Source organism: Desmodus rotundus, chromosome 12, assembly GCF_022682495.2.
Source record: "Desmodus rotundus isolate HL8 chromosome 12, HLdesRot8A.1, whole genome shotgun sequence".
Classification (NCBI taxonomy): domain Eukaryota; kingdom Metazoa; phylum Chordata; class Mammalia; order Chiroptera; family Phyllostomidae; genus Desmodus; species Desmodus rotundus.
Genome location: NC_071398.1, coordinates 77551146 through 77569828, shown reverse-complemented (window position 1 = coordinate 77569828; position 18683 = coordinate 77551146). Strand labels below are relative to the sequence as shown.

Sequence of the window (18683 nt, the reverse complement as noted above, 5' to 3'; positions counted from 1 at the left end):
TTTAGTGTTTTGGGGTTTTTTTCCTTGAGATTTGTTTCTAGTTTCAGTCCCTTGTGGTCAGAGAAAATGCTTGATATGATTTCAATTTTCTTGAACCTGTTGAGGCTTGTTTTGTGTCCTGTCATGTGGTCTATCTTTGAAAATGTTCAAGTTCATGTGCACTTGAAGAGAATGTGTATTTTGCTTCTTTGGGATGAAAAGCTCTATATATATCAGTTAAGTCCATTTCATCTAGGGCATTGTTCAATGCCACAATATCTTTGTGGATATTTTGTTTAGAAGATCTGTCCATTTTTGACAGTGGGGTGTTAAAGTCCCCTACTATAATTGTGTTGCTGTCAATATCTTTCTTGAAGTCCTCCAAGATTTTCTTTATGTATTTGGGTGCTCCTATGTTGGGTGCATATATATTTACAATGTTTATGTCTTCTTGGTGGATTCTTCCTTTGAGTATTATTGTGAAGTGACCTTCTGGGTCTCTCTTTATGGCCCTTCTTTTGAAGTCTATTTTGTCTGATATGAGTATTGCTACCCTTGCTTTTTTCCCCTGTCCAATTGCTTGGAAAATTTGTTTCCAGCCCTTCACTTTCAGTCTGTGTAGGTCTTCTGTCCTGAGGTGGGTCTCTTGTAGGCAGCATATGTGTGGTTCATGGTTTCTTCTTATCCATTTAACTATTCTATGTCTTTTGATTGGAGCATTTAATCCATTTAATTTTAGGTTATATTGATAGGCACTTATTCATTGCCGATTTTTTGTACCTGTATTCCTCTCTCTTTCTTTCTTTTCCTTCCTATCCTCACAGCAGTCCCTTCAGCATCTCTTGCCGTGCTGGTTTGGTGGAGGTATATTCTTTTAGACTTCTTTTGTCTGGGAAACTCCTTATTTGGCCTTCTATCTTGATTGAGAACCTTGCTGGGTAAAGTAGTCTTGGTTGCAGGCCTCTGGTTTTCATTACTTGGAATATTTTTTGCCATTCTCTTCTGGCTTGGAGCATTTCCATTGAGAAGTCAATTGCTAACCTTATTGGGGCTCCCTTGTATGTTACTTCCTGTTTCTCCCTTGCTACCTTTAAGATTCTTTGTCTTGGTATTTTGCCATTTTAATTATGATGTGTCTTGGAGTGGGCCTCTTTGGGTTCCTCTTGATTGGGACTCTCTGTGATTCCTGGATTTGTGTGACTTTTTTCTCATCAAATTAGGGAAGTTTTCCATCATTACTTTTTCAAACAGGTTTTCTATCCCTTGCTCTTCTTTTTCTTCTCCTTCTGGTATCCCTATTATATGGATATTATTACGTTTCATGTTGTCCTGCATTTCCCTTAATGCCTCTTCATTCTTTCTGAGCCTCTTTTCCTTTTCTTGCTCATTCTGGGTGTTTTTTTCTACCTTGTTCTCCAGTTCACTGATCTGATCCTCTGCTTCATTGAGCCTGCTTTTGATTCATTATACTGTGTTCTTCAGTTCAGAAATTGTATTCTTCATTCCTCTTGGCCCTTGTTGATAGTTTCTATTTCCTTTTTCATGTTGATATAGTTTGCAGTGAGTTCATTGTAGTTTCCCTGTAGTTTTTGGTAATTCTGTGTGAGCTCATTAAACTTCCCTATAACCAATTCTTTGAACTCATTATCTGATAATTTACTTGCCTCTTTTTCATTTAACATTGTTTCTGAGACTTCCCCCTTTCCTTTGTTTTGGGGATTGTTTCTTTGTCTTCCCATTGTTTGTGAGACTCTTCCTGTTAGCCTCTGCTTCTTAAGTTGCTCTGTTCTGACCCCCTGGGTTTTTGGTGTAAACTTCTGTGACAGAAAAGCTGTGAGATTCAGTGGTACAGTCTCCTTGATCTCCCGTACTGATCTTGGGCTGTGGTTTTATGTTGGCTCTGTGTATGTCTTTGGTTTCTGGTTCTTTTGGGGCCTTTCTTTGGTGGGTCTCTCACACCAGCTGATTATCTGAGGGTCAGTCTGTCTCCTACGTCTTGTTTTCTGTTGTGCAGGTGTGGGCAGGTTGTGTTGGAGCTGGTTCTTCTGTGTGTACAAGGTTTTGTGGCCTTTCACTTGCTTTTGTTCAGTTGTTTGTTCTTAGTAATTTCTTCACTATTTAGTTGTGTTTTCAGATAGGTCCTGGGTTGATGTAGTGTGGCTTCCACTCCCTCCTTCACCTTCTTCTCTTATCTGTTGATGTTTCCTTTATTTGTGGGTTTCCTCTTCTAGTAGGTATCCTGGTGTCACAGCTTCTACCTACTCCTTTTTATGGTAGGTTGTAGGGGGAAGGCGAAATGGTTTAAGACAGGAGGCATGTGATATTTGAAGTACCAGGCCTTAGAGAAGAGATAGGAGATCCTTTGGATATATATAGTGTTCACCATGATAATTTAGCCACCTAGCCACTTTTTAGAAAGGGTGGAAAGAAGATGAGACTCTTGTTGTGGGGAGGAAGGATTGTGAGTTGGATCGAGAAAGCTGTGAGCTTGTGGGAGTTCAGATTATGAGGTGAAGTGAGTGTAAAGGGTAGAAAACAGGTGTAATATGTGAGAGAATAGAGTTAACCACACCAGTAATAAAGTTCAGGAAACAGTGAAGTGGGCTGAGATCTGGGAGGGGTTCTGTGTAGTATTTATAGATGTATGGAACAGCTATTATTTACAATAGTAACGGGAGCAACCATCATATGACAGAATCTATGTGATCTGGATAAGTAGAATAGGGAGTATAAGTCCTAGAGTAGTGTGCTAATGGAACACAAGTGAAGTGAAAGACAGTTAATTTACAGTACACTAGAAAGAGAGAACAAGGGGAAACCAGTCAAACAATGCAAATTAACCAGTCAAGCAAAGAAGACTAAACAGAAAGAAGAGATAGAAAAATACTAATAAAATGAGTGATATAAGAATAATGAAAAAAACCTACAAATATACAATATCTTGCAAGTTCTCTGGAGTAGTAAAGTGAGATTTGTTTCACTGTCTCAGCTGTTGGGATGCCCCCTCTTTGGGTCCAACTTTGGTCTTTTAACAGTTCCAGGTTTTGTTGTCTCACTTGTGGGGATTTAAAAAAAAAAAAAGACAGAAGAAGAGATATAAAGGAAGAGAAAGAAGTAGTAGAACAAGAAAGATGGAAAGAGAGGAAGAAGGTGTTAAAAGAAAGAAAAAAAATAATAATAAAGAATTACATAAAAAAAAACAACAAAATAAGCCTGCTGGCTTCAAACTGGCCAAGCCAGTTTTCCTGGTTTTTTTGGCTGCAGCCAACTCAGGTGGCCTAGCCCAGCTCTTCTCCTTCCCCACCAGCACTCAGGAAACCTCTGGCCCAGCTCTCCAGCGGCCCCCAGCCCCCCAGGTTCAGGTGCTCACACTCCTCCTGGCTATGGGTGTGCGCAGGCGGGGCACTCTCCCTGGTGCCTGTGGTCTCAGGTCCCCCCCCCCCCCCCCCCCCGCCCCTGCTGAGATGTGCATTCCCCCCTACCCCACCCTGCTTAGGATTTGGGCTTGATACCCACCACAGCCCTGGGGGAGTGCCGGGCGGGTGGCCAGCTTGAGAGGACACTGGAGCTGCTGCTGCAGGAGAGTTCCCCAAAGTGACCCGGAGTGTCTTTTTCTTTTTGAGAAAATCCTCCTGCTCAGTTCTGTTGCTCCATACAAGGAAGGGCCTGTCCTCTCACACAGCCCACCTTTCCAGCTAGAATGAGACTGTCTGGGTCAGGGCCCCACAGAGCCCAACTCTCCCCAGCCAGTGTCCACAGCCTCCGTGGGTTTACCACTTTGTTTTTATTCCCCTCCCTGAGACTTCAAACAATCAGATCTCTCTTGGTGCTGCTCAAGCCTTGTTTGGCAGGGGAGGGAGTCATTAACTTGGCTCTCTCCCAGGAGTCCTGTGGCAGGGTGCAGTCACCCTGGTTCCCATGCTGGTCCCAGGAATCTTTTTGTCCTGAAGCAATCCCCTTACTGTCTGTTTTTTCAGTGTCCTCTATACTTCTTTGGTCTCCTATCTTTATAAACACTGGGGTACTGTTGGCTGTTCACTTTGTTCCTCAGTAGATGGGGTAGGTGTCTCACCCATGTGCAGGGGGAAGTGGCCTCCGCTCCCACCTATCTCACTGCCATCCTTCCTCCCTGTTTTTGTTTTTAATTTGTTGTCCTTCTTTTGGTTGTGCGGGGAGGCACAATGTGTCTACCTACGTCTCCATCCTGGCTGGAAGTCCTATAACTTACCTTTCCACCAAAGACCCTGGACAAAGAAAAGCAAACTAAAACAAATAAGCAGAAGAAAGAATACTAGATATTAGAATTAAAATTATAGAGAATAAAAAAATGAGATAAAATGAATAAAACCAGGCTCTTGCTGGTGTGGCTCAGTGGACTGAGTGCCAGCCTGAGAACCTAAGGGTCACCAATTCAATTCCCAGTCAGGGCACATGCCTGGATTGCAGGCCAAGTCCCCAGTAGAGAGCACTCAAGAGGCAACCACACACTGATGTGTCTCTCCCTCTCTATCTCCTTCCCTTCCCCTCTCTAAAAATAAATAAATAAAATCTTTAATAAAAAATCAGTAAACCCAAAAGCTTGTTCTTTGAAAAGATCAACAGAATTGACAACTGTTAACTAGTTTGAGCAAGGAAAAAAATGGAGAAGACAAATTACTAAGATCAGAAATGAAAGTTACTACTACTACTGACTTCACAGTAATTAGGAAGATTATAAAGAATAGTATATGGACTTGTACATCACTAAGTTAGATAACATACCTGAAATGGAAAAATTCCTAGAAAGACACAAACTACCAAAATTGATACCCCACCCAAAAAAACACCCCAACCGTGAATAGATCTACATCAAGTGAAGAGATTAAATAAGTAATCTTCAAAGAGGAAAAAAAAACCCAACTAACTGCAAAGAAAATCTCAGGTTCAGATAGCTTCACTGCTGAATTCTACCAACTTATTTCACAAACTTCCAAAATATAGAAGAGGAAAGAACACTTCTCAACTAATCTTATGAGACCAGTATTACCTTGATACTGTAATGGGGTACAGAGCATGGGTCCCCTGAAAGTAGGAGAACAACCTCCACAATCCTGCCTTCAGGCAGGATGTGAGGCAGGATTGGAGGCAGGGAGAGTGGATGGTACAATGTGTAAGATACATTACAAAACAAAAGGTAAATTAATAGCTATGCCTTCCTGAAGGGAAGAGGGCTGCTGCCCAGGGCAAATTGTGTAGGTGGCTGTGAGTATGTGCAGGGACTTGTGACATAGTGGTTGCAGGGAGGGAGTTCATACATCGCTTGCGTGAGAGGCAGGGGGCAGACACCCATCCAGGATGCCCCTGTGTCACTGGGAATTCTTGCTCTGACTAAAGATGGCAGTCAAAAGAGGGTAAAGGACACTGGGGAACTGACAAAAATAGTAGACACTAATGCACCATAGGAAGGGTTGGATATGAGATCGCGTAGAAAGTTCTCGGCTCATCATTTAAATTAAGATGTGCTGAAGGTTAGGAGGAAAGAGCCATGATATCTGCAGTGAGAGAGAAGGTCTGCCTGAAGAAGACTAAGGCAGAGCTGATGGAGCTGTTGGTACTTGCCTAGCCAACTAGACTTGTGAGAGACACTTGGAGCTGAACTGTGACCAGGAGTGCTGAGTTGCAGACTTCTGCTTCTCTGAAGGACATACAGAGAAGTCACTCTCTTGGCACATGTGCCTCTCTGGACTCCACCATGATCCAGTGTAACATGGCACATATTTTCCTGAAGCACTACATGGAGCACACCCCAAGTCCTGAAGAAGAGAGCTGCTGCGAGAGGAGGGCAACTTTGAAACCCACGAGCGCACTTTCCAGAGAGAATGGAGATCTGTTTGTTTGACCAGGTGATGGACAGATAAGGATATGGGGAACTTCTGGGCATGGTTTTGGCTTGTAGCCTTTTGGAAAGCAAGGGAAATTTTGGGTCTCATGGGAGAGGAGGGCTCTGAGTAGGAGTGCTCTCAGTTGACCCCAGGTTGGAACCCTGTTAAGAAAAACCTGTTTTCTTTAACACTAATTGTTGGGTCATATGTAAAGGTGCTAGGTGGCTAAGTCCCAGTTTGCTCGGTAACATATCAAAAAACAAACAAACAAAAAAACCCTGCCCCCCACCAAAACAAAACGGAAAGCAAAAACAAAAAACTTACAGACCAATGTCACAAATATGGATACAATAATTTTTGACAAAATAATAGCAAACCAAACCCAACAACACATAAATAGAATTATGCACCATGATCACGTGGAATTCATTCCAGGAATACAAAGTTGATTTAAAACATAAAAATCAATGCATGGAATCCAATATCAATGTGTGATATCTTCCACAGCACCAAGCAGTTAGCTCAATTCTTACACTATCTACCTTGAGATAGAACCAGCTTCTATAGGGTAAGGGCTCAGTTCTACAAGACTGCCCACCCCTCCTTCAGACACAAATCACAAGTCCAGATTGTCACCTATACTTCTAGCCAAGTAGCTACAAACTGTATGTTCCTGTGAACTCCTTCTCAGGTTCAATTAATTTGTTAGAGTAGCTTACAGAACTCAGAGAAACATTTTTACTTATTGTTTTATTCTAAAAAGATATAATTCAAGAACAGTCAGATAAAACAGACAGAAAGCATGATGTAGGGTAAACGGAGGCAGTCTAGCTTGTTCATCCAGATGTCTGGGCAACTAAGGGAAGCAGTTTCCCATACCCTTGAGAATGGGCCTGATAAGTAGTGTTCTCGTAGCCTTGAACCTGGGTCTGATAAATGGTTCCCATAACATTAAGTAGGCTTGCATGTGCAGAATCTCACTGTGTTACACAATATATTCTGGCATCCTGCTGACTTTGTTTGTATTCAGTATATAATGAGGCAGGGGCTCCCCATTGGGAGACACACAGCTTGCAGTGTGCATAGATTGCCCACCATTGAATAAAGGCATGTCAAGCATCCCCACGGCCCTGCACATTTTCTTGTCTGCCCAAATCTAGAGTGGACCTGCCAGGCCTTGACAGGCTGCAAGACAGATGGTATGTGGGAAGGGGCATGGAGATTTCATGCTGTGTTTGGGCATGCTACTATCCCTAAATCTCCAGGTGTTTACCAAGCCAGAAGCTCTCAGAACCCAGGCCTTTTTAGAAATGGAGGTGTTACTAGAGCCTCAGTACTTTTCCTTGGGTCCACCTGCCTGCATGCACTGGCCCCAAGAAATGCACAAGCAGGAGTTTGCTGTACAGAAACAACAACAACGAAAAAATAGTTTAATGTTGAATAGGCCAATTTGGAGATGAGGAGCTTGGGCTCTAAACAAAATCACAAGACACCATGGGTTAGAGGTTTGGGGTTGTGCTGGGAGCTGATTTGTTGGAGGTGAGTTAAGGGTCATCATATCTTTAGGTCTTGAGGATAGCTCTGCAGTCTTTTCCTTCATCCCTCTGTCCTGCCCCATGGGATAGTAGCCAGAAGGTTGTTCTACCTTAGGGCTCAGGAACTGAAACATAGCCTAGGTCCAGATGTTATCTTTAGCCTGCCAGAGGTCAGAACCCTGTGACCATGAGTCAGATCCGGGCTACTGTCTTCTGCTGCCTGGGGGATTGCTGATTATCTGGGAGAAAAGACAATGTCTCTGACGGGTAGAGATAGATAGATAGATGATTCTAGAGCTAGAATTTAATACTAAATTTAATCAGAGTCCTAAGAACCATCAGTTTCAGGGGCTTCATTATTGGTCATTTGCAATTGATTCAACCTCAGCCCCACTTCCCCCCAACTTGGGGGTGGGCTGAAGTTTCCAATCCTCTAATCACTTGTTTGGTTTCCCTGGCAACCAGCTACACCTTTGGGTGCTTTACAAAAGCCACCTCACTAACGTAACAAAAGACACTTTTTATAGCTCTCTGCACTTAGGAAATTCTAAAGGTTTTCAGAATTTTGAGCATGGGGTGGGGATGAAGACCAAATATATATTTCTTATTAGGAATATGATGTCACAGTAATACATCAATACCATAGAATAAAGCTAGTATAGCTCTGAAGTACAAGAATCACGTTATTATCTCAATAAGTGCAGAAAAAACATTTTATAAAATCCTACAGCCTTTTATGATAAATATATTCAACAAACTAGGAATGGAAGGGATTTCTTCAATGTAATAAAGGGCATCTATGAAAAATCTACACCTAACATCATACTTAATGATGAACAAGATAAAGATGTCTACTCTTACCACTTCTATTCAACATTTTCCTGGAGGTTCTATCCAGGCCCATTAGGCAAGGAAAAGAAATATAAGCCATTCAGATAATTATAAAAAAAGAAAAAAGAAAAAAGAAAATAACCAATTAAAACTATCTATATTAAAGATAACATGATTTTCTATACAGAAAATTATCAAGAATCTACTAATAAACTATTAGAACTAATAAATGAGTTTAGCGAAGTTACAGAATGAAAGATCAATGCACAAAAATCAATTTCTATACTTGTGATGAACAACCCAAGAATGAAATTAAGAAAACAATTTTATTCATAATGGCATCAAAATAAATAAAATACTTATGATATAGTAGGCAGTTAGACAGACATGAGCAGAGTAAGCAGACATGAATGATAAATCAAGTATGGAAGTCACCCAGGGTGGAAAGCCCTGGGTGCCTAGCAATGGACAATTGTAGGGTGGGACCTTACCCCTAGGGTGACACTTTCTCCCCTAGCATATCACTAGTCATGCAGTTTAGACCAGCTAGCATATTGCTAGTCATGTGGTTTAGACCTCCTGACCTTTCATGTGGTTAGCACTGTCCCCTGAACTTTCCTCCCCTGACATGTTGCCAGCCATGTGGTATACCTCCTTAGAAGAGGAACAAAGGGGGCAAGGGAATAACCTCATACAACTACACAAGCCTTTAGCTACCACACCCTTAAGGATTAAACCTAGAGATAACTTCTAGGCCTCAGTTGTGTTTCAGCTTCAGGCCCAAAAATGCAGCAAGGGCAGGCAGGGCAGTGCCATGGCTGACATCAGGACCAGCTGTGATGACTAATGATCTACTGCTCTGGTACTGATGAGACCATGACCTTGGGGAGACACACCTGGAAAGCTAATGAATATTCTATTGAGATCCTCCCCTGAGACCTCCAGAAAAAAGCTCTTAAGACAAAGACCCAGTGCACTGTCTTTATCTCTCTTCAGCATACCCACACCTTTTCTCACCCTCTCTCCTTTCCCCAGGTGTGTTCTCTTGGTCTTTTCTTTTTCCTAAGCTCCTTGGGCCCTTCTTTTGCCTCTGTAACTCATTTCCTGAGCCGATGCTGCTCAGCTGGTGCACCTTTTCTACCTCTGTGACTTTCTAAATAAACTTTCTCTTATAATTTGAATTCCTTGGCTCTGAGTTGTTTCATTGTTGAACCAAGGTCCTGTAACATTCTGGTGCCTTTTCTGCTGCTAACACTGAGAAATAAATTAAAAAAAAGTGCAAAACTTACATTATGAAAATTACAAAATGTTGAAAAAGTTAAAGATCTAAATAGTGGAAACATATACCATGTTCGTGTATCAGAAGACTCAACATGATTAAGATGGCAATACTCCTTAAACTGTCAGTAAACTCACTGCAATCTTTATCAGAATCCTAGTTAACTTCTCTGTGGAAATTGACAAGGTGATTATAAATTCATATCAAATTGTAAGGGATACAAAATGTTCAAAATAATCCTTAAAAGAAAGAATAAAAAGGGGGACTCACACTTCCAGATTTCCAAACTTGCTACAAAGCAACTACAAAGTAATCCAGACAACGTGGTACTAGCACAAGAGTAGAAACATAGACCAATGGAAAAGATTAAGAGTTTTTGAAAAAACCCATACATCTATGGTCAACTAATCTCAACAATGGTGCCAAGACCATACAATGAGAAATGAGTAATCTTTTCCATAAATGGTGCTGAAACAATGGGTTAGTCGTGTGGAAAAGAATGAAGTTGGACCCTTATTTCACACTATATACAAAATGGATCAAAAACTTAATTTAAAAGCAAAATTATCAAATTCTTACAAGAAAACATAGGAGCAAAATATCATGATCTTGGTTGGATTTGACAAAAGATTCCCAGTTATAACATCAAGAACACAAACACTAAAAAATGAGTAGACAAATAGGACTTCATCAAAATTCAAAACTTTTGAGCCTCAAAGGAACAATAAAAAAGGTTAAAAACAATGAACAGAATGGGAGAAAATATTTGCATATTGTATATAGAAGTTACTTTTATCAAGAATATACAAAGGGCTGTATTGCACTGACAACCATGGCAGTTATGGTGTTGGTGGCAAGGGTGAGGCTTGGTGTGTGGGGCGTGAGGGCAAATGCACGCCTGCAGCTTCAGCTCTGAAAAGTCATAGAATGTCTGCTCTTGTGCAGGCATGGTGAGGGAGGCTGGTGGGCCCTTCAGGAAAAAAAAGCAGGCTGAAGAGGAACTATACTTCCAAGCAAAGACTAGAGAACAACTGGCAGCCTTGAAGAAACATGATGAAGATGAGCTCATTCATCATAAAAAGGAGACTGAGCTCTGCAGAAAGAAATTGAGCAGCACAGAGACAATCAAGAGACTGAAAGATCGTGCTGATGATTAAGTGCACACAGTTCCCTGTAGAATGGCTACTTATTGCTCACTTCTATGAAGACATAATTCTGGTAATTAAGATCTATCTGTGCTGCCAACAGGTTATAATAAATTGTCATCAGTGAAAAAAAAAGAATATATGAAGAATGCTTGTAACTGAATAATAAAAAGATAACTCAATTTTAAAATGGGCAAAGGCTCTAAATAGACATTTCTCCAAAGAAGATTTAAAAAGTGGTCAATAAACACATGAAAAGTTGTTCAACATTGCCAGTCAACGGGGAAATGCAAATTAAAACCACAATGAGATATCACTTCATACTGTGGGTGAAAAAGGGACCACATACTAAACCTGGCAAGTTCAGAGGAGGCCTGCATGGCAGGCCCAACAAACTCAGAGACCAAAAATAACCACATAAGATGGTCTGAATATAAAAGCTTTCCCACTAAGATCAGGAACAAAACAAGGATGTCCTCTTTCACCATTCCTATTCAACATAGTATTGGAAGTCCTAGCTACAGCAATCAAACAAGAAGAAGAAAGGCATACGAATTGGAAAGGAGGAAGTAAAACTGTCATTGTTTGCAGATGACATGATAGCGTACATAGAAAACCTTATAGACTCCACCAAGAAGCTACTCAAACCTAATGAGTGAATTTGGCGAAATAGCAGGATACAAAATCAATATTCAGAAATTGAAGGCATTCCTGTACACCGACAATGAAATATCAGAAACAGAAATCAGGAAAAAAATCCCATTTGTTATAGCAACAAGAAAAATAAAGGACCTAGGAATAAACCTAACCAAGGAGGTAAAAGACCTGTTCTCAGAAAACTACATAACACTGAAGAAAGAAATGAAGGAAGACACAAACAAGTGGAAACATGTACCAGGCTCATGGATTGGAAGAATTAACATCATCAAAATGTCCATACTACCCAAAGCAATTTATAGATTCAATGCAATCCCTATTAAAGTTCAAACAGCATATTTCACAGATATAGAACAAACATTTCAGAAATTCATATGGAACCATAAATGACCCTGAATAGCCGCAGCAATTTTGAGAAAGAAGAACAAAGTTGGAGGGATCACCATAGCTGACATCAAACTATATTATAAGGCCAAGGTAATCAGAAGAGTCTGGTGATAGCATAAGAACATACACATAGATCAATGTAACAGAACAGAGAGCCCAGAAATAAACCCAAGTCTCTATGGTCAATTAATATTTGACAAAGGGGGCAGAACCATTAAAATAGCCTCTTCATAAGTAGTGTTGGGAGATCTGGACAGCTACATGCAAAAAAAAAAAAGAAAATCAACCACCAACTTACACCATACACAAAAATCAACTCAAGATGGATAAAAGACTTAAATATAAATCATGATACCATTAAAGTCCTAGAGGAGAACATAGGCAGGAAAATCTCAGATATTCCATGCAGCAATATTTTCACTGATATGTTCCCTAGAGCAAGGAACATAAGTGAAAAATAAACAAATGGGACTTCATCAAAATAAAAAGTTTCTGCACGGCTAAAGAAAACATCAGCAAAATGAAAAGGGACTCAACATTATGGGAAAACATATTTGCCAATGATACCTCGGACAAGGGTTTGATCTCCAAAATATATAGAGAACTCACATGACTCCACTCCAGGAAGACAAACAACCCAAGTAAAAAATGAGCCAAAGACATCAACAGACACTTCTCCAAGGAAGACATACAGAGGGCCCAGAGACATATGAAAAGATGCTCAGCATCACTAGCCATCAGAGAGATGCAAATTTAAAACACAATGAGATACCACCTGACAGCAGTGAGAGTGGCCATCATAAACAAATCAACAAACAACAAATGCTGGTGAGGTTGTGGAGAAAAGGAAACCCTAGTGCACTGTTGGTGGGAATGCAGACTGGTGCAGCCACTGTGGAAAACAGTATGGAGTTTCCTCAGAAAACCAAAAATGGAACTGCCTTTTTACCTGGCAATTCCACTGCTGGGATTATATCCTAAGAATCCTGAAACACTAATTCAAAAGAACCTATGCACCCCAATGTTCATAGCAGCACAATTTACAATAGCCAAGTACTGGAAGCAGCCTAGGTGCCCATCAGTAAATGAGTGGATCAAAAAACTGTGGTACATTTACATAAGGGAATACTACACAGCAGAAAGAAAGAAGGAGCTCCTACCCTTTGCGACAGCATGGATGGAACTGGAGAGCATTATGCTAAGTGAAGTAAGCCAGGCAGTGAAAGACAAATACCAGATGATCTCACTTATAAGTGGAACCTAATCAACAAAACAAACAAGTGAGCAAGATATAACCAGAGACACTGAAATTAAGAACAAACTGATAGTAACCAGAGGGGAGAGGGGAGGAAGATAATGGGGGAAAGAAGGGAAAGGGGAAATGGGGAAAGGGTCATCAAGGAACATATATAAAGGACCCATGGACAAAGCCAAAGGGGGTTAGGATTGAGAGTGGGAGGTAGGGGTGGGTGGGGCTGGGGAACGTGGTGGTGGGAAAATAAAGACAACTGTATTCGAACCACAGTAAAAAAAATGATAAAAAATGAAATTGTTTTAAAGCAAAAAATAAAAATTCCTAGTGAAAAGTGAGTCATTATGGATAGCCACATTGTAGGTCTGTAGCTTCTTTGACAAAGGTCAATCTTTACCTTAAGTAAACCTGTCCATTGTATTTTTTCATCTAAGATAACATATCCTTGAAATGTCAGAGTAATCCCCTTTTTCTGGACCCCACAGGGTATAACTTATACCAGAACAGGAGACTACAGAATCCCTCATTATTATCTTGTTCCCTGCATACCACCGCTGAGTGCCGTAAATGTTGTTAACTATCCTGTACCCATCAATATAAAAGAAGTATGTGTCTCCCCACTTTACTTTTTATCCAATCCCAGAGATTTCCCTGCTTTGCTTTCTCCCACCCTCTTAATCTACACTAGTGGATTTTATATAACTCCCCTTATATCTCCTCCTTTCATTCTAATGTATAAAATACATTGTAAAACTGCCATTCTTTGGAGTTTTTCTCAATCCATTGAGATTTTGTTTCCTGGCGATTGTCATCAGTTTGGCTCAAATAAACTTATAAAAATTCTCTACAAGTTTGGACATTTCTTACATTGACAATACCCTCTAGGATAGCTAGAACCCAAAAGTCACATAACAATGAGTGTTGAAAAGATATAGAGAAATTTGAATCCTCATACACTGCTGGTGGCATGTAAAGTGATTACAGCTACTTTAGAAAGCAGTCTGCTACTGCCTCAAATAGTTGAAAGCAGAGTTACCATAAAACCCAGCAATTCCACTTCTAGATATATACCCAAGAAATAAAAATACATGCTCACAGAAACTTGTACATTAATGTTTATAGCAGCATTATTTGTTTATTTGTAATATATTCATTATTTGTAATACATTAATGTTTATCTGTAATAGCTAAGAGGTAGAAAAACCCAAATATCAACAGTGGATAAATAAAATGTTACATAGACAAGCACACGTACACATTTTGTCATTGCTACCTACCATCTTTAAGTTCTAGACATTCCAAGGCCTGTTGGGAGGAGGTGCATGAAAACCATTACAACCCAATGCAGTAAACATCACCATGTAAGAGTCAGCTCAGAAGCTGGAGGAGAATGAGGAAATGGACCCCCCTAGTTTTGGGCCCTGAACACCCTGTAGTTTTGGGCTTTGCACGTCCAGGTGGGCTTGCATCCTGCTTGGACAAGGACAGGTCTTTCTGGCTGATGCACTTCACAGTCCTTGAGTGATGGCTTCATTTCAGTTGGAATAAAGCAGCTTCTTTAGGTGGAGTCATAAAGGAAATGAATTATTTAAATGTATTTTTAGAAGTACTGTCTCACTGATATGATTTTTTTAGTTACAATGTCATATGAAAAAAGTCTAACCAATTAAACTTATTACCCTTGAATATGCTAATGTGCAATTTAAATAATATCTTCCAATTTGCCTATGCCCACTAGACTTACTAAAGGACCTCACAAAATATGCCTCTTGCAGAAGGATGATGACTCCTTTTGTTAATAAAAAACTGACCATAGGAAGGTATTTCCAGCCCTGTCCCAGCAAAATGTTATTATAGGTGTTGGAGGTGCAGTGCTGGACAAAACAGGGGTTTGCAGCAATGTATAGACAGGAAAGAAAATCTAGACCAGGAAAAATACAGTGATTTCATGTATTTTAACATGGACTTTAACTTATACAACTCAATAGCACAAAAACAAACAATCTGACTAAAAAAATGGGCAAAGGATCTGAATGGCCATTTTTCTAAAGAAGACATACAGATGGCCAATAGACATGAAAACTTGCTCAATATCACTAATCACCAGGGAAATGCAAATCAAAACCACAATGAGATATTACCTTACACCTGTTAGAATGGCTGTTATCAAGAAATCAACAAACAATGAGTATCGGAGAAAAGCAAACCCCCCTGCACTGTTGATAGTGGTGTAAATTTGTTCAGCCACTATGGAAAACAGTATGGAGGTTCCTCAGAAATTTAAAAGTAAAACTACTATATGAGCCAGCAATTCTACTTCTGGGTGTTTATCCAAAGAAAGCAAAACCACTAATTTGAAAGGATATATGCATCGTCCACTGCAGCATTATTTATGATAGCCAACATATGGAAACAACCTAAATGTCCATAAATAGCTGAACAGATAAAAAAGATGTGGTGTATACAAAATGGAATACTACTCAACCATAAGAAAGAACGAAATCTTGCCATTTGTGACAACATGGATCTAGAGATGACTATGCTAAGTGAAATAAGTTAGAGAAAGACAAACACCATATGATTTCACTTATATATGGAATCTAAAAAGCAAAATGAACAAACAAAACTCATAGACAAAGAGAACAGAATAGTAGATGCTAGAGGGAGGGCATGGAAGGTGAGCAATATGAGTGAAGGAGGTCAAGAAAAATAAAATAAGTAAGTCATGGCATGTAATGTACTGCATGGTGACAATAGTCAATAATATCTCAGTGCACATTTGAGTTGCCAAGGGTGTAAATCTTAAAAGTTCTCACAGCAGAAAAATAAAAATAAAAATAAAAATTTGTAAATTTACATGGTGAATTCTGGTTTTGAATCTTTGCTCCATTATTTACCAGACTTGGATCTCGTTTAATTCATTTTACTGCCCTAAACCTCACTTTTATCACCTGCAAAGTGGACATAATGCTCAAACCTAACTCATAGAGTTGTTTGAGGATAAATGAGATGATATGTATCAAGTGCTCAGTCTCATTGTCTTGTACATGGTAAGCACTTAATAAACGTCAACTGCCTGAAATATGTTGGGGAGTGCCTGATCAGGAGAAAACATGTAGAGCAGATGTCCAAGTCATGTGAGGCCTAAAATACAGCAACCCTTAGTCAGAGAAATTGGTGGTAATATTTTTCTTGGGGGGTGTGGGGGCTGCTTTATTGCTCAGATTCTGATAAATGGATTCTTCTAGATCTATCAACCCTACAGAGAATGGGGACAGTGGACTTGTCTTCCCTCCTCCACATGCTCCCCAGGCAGAGGGCTCAGGGGAAGGGAAGGGGGAATGGAACAGTGAAGTAGTTACATTATTGGATAGGGCAGAGGCAGCTCTCATTCCAGGTCTTTATGAGACTCAGGGGCAGAGCCAAGTAATTGTATGTGTTCAGCCCTTTGGGGAAGACCCATCTCTGAGTGGGAGAGCTTACTCCATCACTCAAGTAGGGAGGTTTTGAGAATTTTGGCAAAAATGTCAACATCATTTGCAGAGTCTCATGGGCTCTGAAAGCCAGTAGGGGAGAAAATCTCCACTCCTTGATGGAGTTGATATTTGAAATGATGATGGTGGTAAGAACAGGGCTGCTCTCTCTAAACAAATCCCCAAATGGATGATGGGACCTCTGTCTCATTATTACACTGGTCTTACATTTGATTGTTATTTTGACTGGTGAGGCCACTTGTGAGCATGTAGTGCACTCAAAACTCCAGACCAGGGACTGCAAACCCAGGGGCAAACATTTATTTGATTACCCCATGTTATGACCTGAACTATACAAGGGTGGGTAAAAGTAGGTTTATAGTTGTAATACAAGTAATACAATAATTAAATAATAATACAAGAATAAACTTTCACATACAACTATAAACTACTTTAAAAAGATTTTATTTATTAATTTTTAGAGAGAGGGGAAAGGTGGGAGAAAGATAGGAGAGAAACATTAATTGGTTGCCTCTTGCACACTGCCGACTGGGGATCTGGCCTGGGAACCCAGGCCTGTGCCCTAACTGGAATCAAACTGGCAACACTGTGGTCTTCAGGCTGGTGCTCAATCCACCAAGCCACATCAGCTGGAGCACAACTGTAGTCTATTTTTGTCCACCCCTGTATTCTCCCCAAACTCATAAGTTGAAGCCCTGATCTCCAGTATGACTGTATATGTAGAAAGGGCCTTTAGGGAGGTAAAGTTCATGTGAGTTTTTAAAAGTGGGGTCTTAATCCAATAGGACTTGTGTCCTTTTGAGAAGAGGAAGAGCCACCAGCGCGCTCTCTCTCTCTCACTGTTTCTCTCTCTCCTCTCTCTCAGCAGATACAGAAAAGAGGCCATGAGAAGGTGGCCATTTACTAGCTAGGAAGAAAGGGCTTACCATGAACCAACACTGATGGCACCTTTATCTTGGATTTTAGCCTCCAGAAAGGTGAAAAAGTAAATGTCTGCTGTTTAAGCCACCCAGTCTGTGGCATTTTGTTATGTCAGCCTGAACTGATACACTTTATGTTTTTTTTTATCTAGTGCATGTATGAAGTAATTGAACTTCTTCTTTTGTGACCTGTTTGTTCCTGCTCTTTGGCTACATTATACAATTTACTCTGTTTATTCATTTCTTGGGTTTAGTAGCATTTCTTCCAGTGAATGAAGAATCCACTGTTCGTGGGGGCAAATGTGTTATACACACACATTTACACTTTTATCTCATTGTAAATGAGTTTCAGTGGCTCATATTTTGAAATGTGGAAATGAGTCCTTGGCAGAAGGAGTTAATGGGTTTTTTAAAAAGATTTTATTTATTTATTTTCAGAGAGAGAGAGGAAGGGAAAGAGAAAGAGAGGGAAACATCGATGTGTGAGAGATACATCAATCAGTTGCCTCTCACCTGCTTCCAACTGGGGAGGTGGCCCAGAACCCAGGCATGTGCCCTGACTGGGTATCGAACCAGTGACCTTTTGGTTCACAGGCAGGCAGTCAATCCACTGAGCCACACCAGCCAGGACATAGTAGATATTTTTATCCTTAGTTGTTTTCTACCCTCAAGGACAGTCTAATCTAAAAAAAAAAAATTAGCCTAGACTTCTGGGTAAAATGGAGGCTTAGGTAGATATACTTTGCTTCCCCACATAACCAAAAGAAGGGCAACAACAAATTTAAAAACAAAGAACAACCAGAACTGCCAGAAAATCACACTGTATGGAAGTCTGACAACCAAGGAGTTAAAGAAGAAACATTTATCCAGACCAGTAGGAGGGGCAGAGACAGGCAGCCAGGGTGCAGTGGAATCGCTGCAGGGCAGAGGCTGGTGGACCCGGCCAGGTGGCGGCTGGTGGAGCGGGTAGTCCCATATTTGCATGAGGATAAACTGGGAGGAACAACTGGGGAGAGAGACAGACTGTGTAACCCAGGGTTCCAGAGTGGGGAAATAAAGCCTCAAAACCTGTGATTGAAAAAACCTGTGGGTGTTGCAGCAGCAGGTGAAACTCCCAGCCTCAGAGGAGAGTATGTTGGAGAGACCCACAGGGTCCTAGAATGTACACAAACCCACCCACCCAGGAATCAGCACCAGAAGGGCCCAATTTGCTTGTAGGTATTGGAGGAAGTGACTGAGGAAGTTGGCTGAGAGCTGAGCAAGTGGCACTGTTCCCTCTGGGATACCTCCCCCACATATAGCGCCACAATGCAGCTACATGGGTTGCCCCTGCCTGGCAAATA

The 18683-nt window shown here is 40.6% G+C and overlaps 1 pseudogene; it reads left to right on the top strand.

Moving 5' to 3' along the window:
- The first annotated feature begins 10317 nt into the window (after nt 1-10317).
- On the top strand, nt 10318-10642 carry LOC112315676 (ATPase inhibitor, mitochondrial pseudogene; annotated as a pseudogene).
- Nucleotides 10643-18683: the final 8041 nt, after the last annotated feature.